Raw genomic sequence first — 7,241 nt, forward strand, 5'->3', positions numbered from 1 at the left:
AATTTGCTACTCATTATTGACTTTGATTTGGTGACCTGATTTTTGCTATTGAGTATCAAAAAAATTCTTGCTAAAATCAACCTGTAAAGGATTGTTATAAGGTGATAACTCCACTCACACTCCTCCAATTATAAGGAGGGAACATGTATATACTAATATAATTTGTATATACTACTTTGATTGTTCTGTTATTCCTTGGAAGACCAGGTACCTCTTTCTGTGTTGAAAAATATCATCCACCTTATATCAACAACTTAAACTTACTGACTATGCTCTGACTATATGCTTTGGGTTTTATTTGTCAATTTTGTTTGGACAGGTTATCATGTGACCCATTAACCATAATATAATCATACAGATCCATCTGTTGCACTCTACATGTTTGATTATTTCACCTGTAAATTGTTGCAGGGGCCCTTCATCATAACCTTGTATGCCTAGGTTTATCTCAATGTGATAGCAATATATATAACTAGTGTACGCTGTTGCCATAGGAGGGCTAAGGTGCACAGTCAAACTGTGTACTTTATTCCATATTTATACCATTTGGTATCCTTCTGACCATACTTGTGTTTTTTTACACATCTATGGCTACTCAGATTTAAATACTTTTTCAGAACATATTGACTATTGACCTTTTTTTTTTTTAATATTCACCTTCATCCAGTTTTAGTTACTATCAACATATTTTCTCATATCCTTATGAGCTTGTTTTGTGAGGTTTTCTGTATTGACAACCACTGTCTTAATTATATGTGCTTGTCCTATGTGTCTATACTTATTTTAATACTTACTTATTAAAGGTTAATTTTTAAACTTTCACATATATATTGAGTGCCCCCAAAAAAGAGTCGTCTTTTCTCTCCTAATCTGTATACTTGTTTGCCCTTACTCGGGGGAGCACTGCCAACTCTTAAACCGTACCCACCGATTTTTTTGGTGATATAAAACATCGTAGTTGGTTTCTAGAATTTCTATGTACTACATCACTCTCAGGTTGATTGGAACATAATAGAGTGGGTACATTCTTTATATTCTCCCATCTTAGATCTGTCTTGTGCGAAACTCCACCCACTATATTCTATACAGATTCTATATTACTCTTAGGAAAACCATCAATGTTTTAACGATATTAAATTTTGAGTGGGATTTGACTGGGATTCGGTTTTACGTTAATTTTGACATTCAATTGTGCCTTTAGTAAATCACCAAAGGCAAAATCGAATGCAAATCAAATGTAAAATAACTTAAATTCGAACTTTGATAAGTAAACCCCTAAATCTAACTATGGTACACCTACCAGATTCACACTCTTCCTCAATTTTCTCCTTTCACTCAATTCCCTCTTCATCCATATGCCCATATCTTCAAACTGTCTTTTTTCGCTTTCTTCAGATGCTTGACAGCAGATCTTTATTATTAGTTCAATGAAAATGTTACTGAAAATACCCCCATAATATGAACATATTCCATATGTCTATATAATCAGCCAATTATAACATAATATGACATTAATATTGTCTTAATTAAAGGGACTTTGCTGCATGATGGGAAGTATAGTACCATTCCTGTCAGTTGGTTAATGTCAAAACCCTCACCTGACCTAGCACTTGCTCAGCATTTCTATTCTATTTAGTGGTCCTGACATTAAATGCTTGTTGTCATGGAAACCAGTACTGCAGCTCTGCAGTAAGATGAGTTGTGCATGGTAGAAAATGAGGATTACAAAGAGGGTGAATGATAGTGAAATAAGGAGACAAAATAAAGATACAGGCAAATAAATATTAATAATGTAAAATGGGAATTATGACAAAAAAGAAAAATATGCGTGATGGAGAAAAGGAGAGCTGGAAGGGAATGTTATTTGTACTTTTTGTATCAAGTTCTATGCAGATGTACTGTAACAACATTCCAGTGCTTACATTTATGTGCACATGTATCAATGTGCAGCTATAACAACATTCCAATGCTTACCAAGTATTATGCCTGCCCAAAACTGTAAAAGGAAACTAAGCACCATGGACAATATGACATATGCACACATACTGTATATGGGACTTATATTATGAGGCAGACTTATTTGTAATATTCCCACCACAATTGTAAAAAGAACTGTCATTATCTGCATATATGAAAAATTATTGGCCAGGCAGCTGAGTGTTACTCAATTGTTCCAGCAAACCAGAATGAAATTATAATAAACTAGCTGGAGTATCCAGCTCCGCTCGTGTGGAAGTTTGTGATCTGTCTGTCCCTAGGCAGCCGGTTCCCTCCCTCAGTGGGCTGCACTCTGGTGATCTCAGCTCCCTTGTAGTGAGCCGCACCACTTGCCTAGGAACCACCTCTAGGGTCTTGTACTGAGCCGGCCGCAGACTCCCCAGATGACAGAGAGCTCCACTGATCACCGCACATATCTGGTCCCTGAACAGCAGGTACACCAGCACTTGTGTAATTGGACTCCTCAAGTGGCAGCTGCCCTCTTTACTGCAGGCTCTGGACTCATCTCACAGCAAAAGCTCCTCTTCAGAGCATGGGGCTGAAGATAATTAAAACTTGCCGAGAGCAGTGCAGGGGACCCCTCCCTGTGAAGCCCTGACCACATCCCCCTGACGACCAATTGTGAAGATCCTTAGGGGCACATTTATCAAAGATCATTTGAGGTAAATTCCCCGAAAACACCTGTTTTCGGGGGTTTACCTCAAATACTTAGTATCCCCCGAATGTATGAAGGAGGGACCACAGCAGGTATCTCCGATACCTGCTGCGATCCCTCCATTGCCGCCGGCTTCGCATTCCCGATATTGACCCCAGCAGCTAACGCCATCTGCAGATAGCGTTAGCCGCTGTGTCCTATGGGCACTTACCGCATTTGAGCCGGCAGAGGGATCTTCCAGATCCCTCCACCGGCAATGAGCGCCGCTCATGTGCAGTCCGCGGGACTGCGCATGCGCAGCAGCCCGGAATGCACTCCGGCCACATCGCAGGGACGGGCTCTTTTCGGAGCCCGTCTCCGTGCATGTGCCGGGTCATACATTCGGCCGTTATGATCGCATTTTGCAATGCGGTCATGGGCGATATTGCATGCCCTGATCGCATTGCAAAATGCGATCCTTAATAAATGGGCCCCTAAGAGCCTAAAACCTGCCTGGGAAAATTATCTACACAAACGGTTTAGTGGTTGCAGAGTTTATCGCAATAAGACAAACAGACAAACAGACTTTGTCATTTATAAATGTATAGATTATCACTTTCCCGAACCAGTCTCCATGTTTGTGTGTCTGTGCTATGGAACTAAAAGCCCATATATGGATTTTCAGTTCTATTAGACCAAAAAAAGAAAAACACATACATATTAACATCATACATAATATATAACATATATATTAGCTATCAAAAACAGCCAGGGCCATACTTAGGGAGGTGCAAATAGGGCTGCTGTCCAGGGCACAAGGCCCCAAAAGTGACACCGCGGCTGCCCCGCCATTGCCCCATATTTGTACCATTACTTTGTGCCTCACTGCCTGAATAGGTTCCTGGGTCCTGACTCTCTGTGGCATTCGTTCCATGCTGACTGTGCTTTGAACACACAGAGCAGGTTTACTTTTAGCTGAAAAGAGGAAATTTGTTGCTACTGTATCTTTTTTGCAGGAGCATCTTCATAAAGGAATCTGGGAGAAAAAGTGGAGCGTGTAGCTATGGTACCCAGGCCACATGCATTATATGGCACCCCCACCCTGAAGTGTGACAGGGAGCGGGCATATGCAGCATGTGAGGGGAAGTTAAAAGAAAATAAAATTAAACATTGGGGCCAGTATCGGATTATGGTCCCTTGGGCCTTAGGCATTATATGCATTCGCCCAATATCCCTAATAAATAATATTGTCTCATTGCTTACCTTCATAGAGGAATTAATGGCTGGGTCACGTACCATGACTCACAGTGTAAAAATCTTTCTGCTGCCTCTGTCACTCAGTGCTGCACTGCTACTCCGCCAGGGAACTTCCGTGACAGACAGAATCATGCGCTCATGCCTCTGCTCTGACAGGGGGAGCCAGGAGCATGCACCTGGCTGCGCACAGCTGTCAGCAGTTCATTAATGATGACAGTCATGCTGCACCACGGAACTGCATGTGAGTGTGTAGCAGGGAGCACACAGGTGACCCGGCTGCATGTGACTGTTCTCAGTGGCAGTCGCAGTTCGGAGGTAGCACAATGACAATTGGCTGGTCAGGTCACTTATCATTGTGCAGTGGTAGGAGGTAGTGGGCTGGGCAGGATTGCCTTGCGGGTTTTATCCGGCTGGCAGGACATATGTTGCCCACCTCTAGACTAGGGAGATCAAGCCAGGGAAAGGTGGGACAGAGCAGAAGGGAGGATTGACTAATTTTTAAATAACATACTTCAATATATTAAAAATAATGTTTAAACTTTATTAAATATTATAAATATCTACAATTTCTGAGTGGTTTTGTGGGAAAGAAATCATTAGTTAAGTGGTTAATCAGCATAAGCTTGCTGTAGATTTGTGGACTGAATTGTGTCCTACTCAGAGGTGACCTTATGCAAGATCCAGCAATTTTAGATGGGGCTAGTGCATATATATAGGGGTGGTGCATACACATAGATCCGTCTGACTCCAAATAAAGGCGGATGTCTACAGCTATTTTCATGCACTCAATGCGACCACTTTGCATGCGGCCTGAATCAGGCCCAAATTTTTCTTGGTTGTTACTGACAAAAGCCTGGGCACCAAAATGTCTTGCTCATATCTATGAAATACAAATAATCAGCAATGTGGGCATAAATGTTTATTATGTATTCCCTTTCTTGCCAAAGGAATGAATGTCACAATGGTGCTCATACTGACTGGAAAAAGAAAGCAATGGAGCTGGAGCTGGCATTTGGGTTTCCAGCTCATTCCTATAACAAGGAACATATATGTTTTGCACAGTTTCTGGTAATGCTACTGTAATGCTAGCTGGCAGTGATGGATTTCTAATGTTTGGTAATTTATGTGCCGCTGAGGATGTGATAAGGTGGCATTAACTAAACTAACATTTGTGACTGCAATAGAAGGGGGCCTATGCCTGCAGCTGGCAAACACACAGCAGAAGCATGGGGAAAAGTGAGCAATAGCGTTGGCATTATTAAAAAAATAGAGCCATTGGGGAGGCAGAAAAAGAAAGCAAGCTAGGAGGTGATAAGAGTGAGCCATTTTCCATTTTCTGATCAACATAAATGAGAATTGGCGATTTGCTTAGTAAATCTAGCCCAGCCTGTCTAGCCCAAAGGTGATTGTAGGGAACCAGAAGAAAATTTAAAAATCTGGGACAAAAACACAGAACTGAGAAAATAAACCAGAGTTGAGGGGAAAAAAAAACCAACAAAAAAAGAGAGAAGTAATAAACTTAGTAAATGCATGTCATTAAGCAACAGCGAAACAGCTAAAAGAGAGCTTAGGGTAGGGAAGTGCATTTGTAGGTAATAAGCAGACATAGGGGCCTATTCATTAAACATTAAAATTCTCTGGAGATAATTAGCTTTAGAACTCTCATGGAGTTCTAGCTAATTATAGGTGGAATTCATCATTCCACCTCTCCATAAGTATCTATTCCGAAAAGCTGTCATTTTTGCGATGACAGCTTTTCGGGAAATAGATACTTTTCCCTACCTACGCTACCTTATCGCATCTGGAAACAGTGCTGCACCTGCGCTGTTACATCTGTAAAACCAGCGCATGTGCAGCACTGCCTACAGATGCGTTAAGTTTCGTACCCCCCCGATCCCACCCCCACCCCCCTCCGCTCACCTTCCCCCCCCGACTTACCTGTCCGCGCTCCGTCCTGCTGGTCTGTCATTTGGTTTCCCAACAGACCACATGACAGATTAGAAAAAAAAAATTTTTTTTCTTTTTCTAAACTTTCTTGTGCTCTGCTGGGGAGCACACATGACAGACCAGCCTCCGGAGCCTGAGGACGGAGCAGAGCGCCGGAGGGACTCGTCGGGGGACCTGCACATGCTGATACAGGTAAGTGGATTCTGCTATTCGCCACCTCACAGTGGCGAATAGTAACTGCATCAAATTCCGAAAATTGATAATTTTCAGAATTTGATGAATACCACAATTTCCACATCCCCATACTAATGTATGGGGAGTGTGGAAATTAACGCAGGGGAACTTAGCAAGGAGATATCTGTGATATCTCCTGTGTTAAGTCTGTTCATGAATACCAAAATAACGTTATTTAAGGAAAATGTCCTTAAAAACGTTATTTTAGTGTTGATGAATAGGCCCCATAGAGGTATATTTACTAAAGTGAGAGTTTTTAGAAGTGGAGATGTTACCCATAGCAAACAATCATATTCTAGCTATTATCTTCTAGAAGGTGCTAGTGAAATGTTAAGTAGAATATGATTGGTTGCTATGGGCAACATCTCCATTTCTAAAAACTCTGACTTTAGTAAATATACCTCATACTGTAAGGTAAAGATATCTTGAAAGAACAAAAATGAAAATCAAGTGAACATTGAGGGGTCTATGTACTAAGCAGTGATAAGTCAGTGATAAGGTGCCAGCCAATCAGCTCCCAACTGTCATCTCACAGGCTGTGTTTGAAAAATGACAGTTGGGAGCTGACTGGCTGGCACCTTATCATAGACTTATCACTTTTCACTCTGTCTCTTATCACTGCATAGTACATAGACCCCTAAATATCTTATGTCTCTTTTTTGTTGTTTCGATGTCTCTGTATACACACAACTCAACATAGCCTGCAATTCCTTCCACACCTACAACAGGTCTTCTCTCAACTACATGCAAATGCCCTGTTATCACCCAGAAATGCCCATTCTTCAGCAAGTGGAGTTGCACTCGAGATGTATATGAATCGGCCATCGATGATATGCACTTGGCTATGGAGCATACTCAGTACAAAAATACTACAAGATCTGTCTGCAAAATGTATATGTATGCCACTCTGCATCTGTCTCATACTAGGGACAGGCTAGATTCTAGGGAAATGTCCTGCTTTCCTGACAATCTTTACTGCCGGAATGTTGGAAAGTTCCTTTCTAGCGGCACCCTGCTATAGCAGCCTGCCCTGTTTCTTCCTAAACCACAGCCGTGAAAAGTTGCGGCTACCGAATACCGCCGGGTGAATAGATGTCTTGCACATGTGCATGGCATCTATTCACAGTGAGGGGAATGCTTGGGGGAAGCCCAGAACTTCCGTAAGTGCTGG

The sequence above is a fragment of the Taudactylus pleione genome, unplaced genomic scaffold (assembly GCF_031769625.1).
Source record: "Taudactylus pleione unplaced genomic scaffold, aTauple2 ptg000482l, whole genome shotgun sequence".
NCBI classification, from domain to species: Eukaryota; Metazoa; Chordata; class Amphibia; order Anura; family Myobatrachidae; genus Taudactylus; species Taudactylus pleione.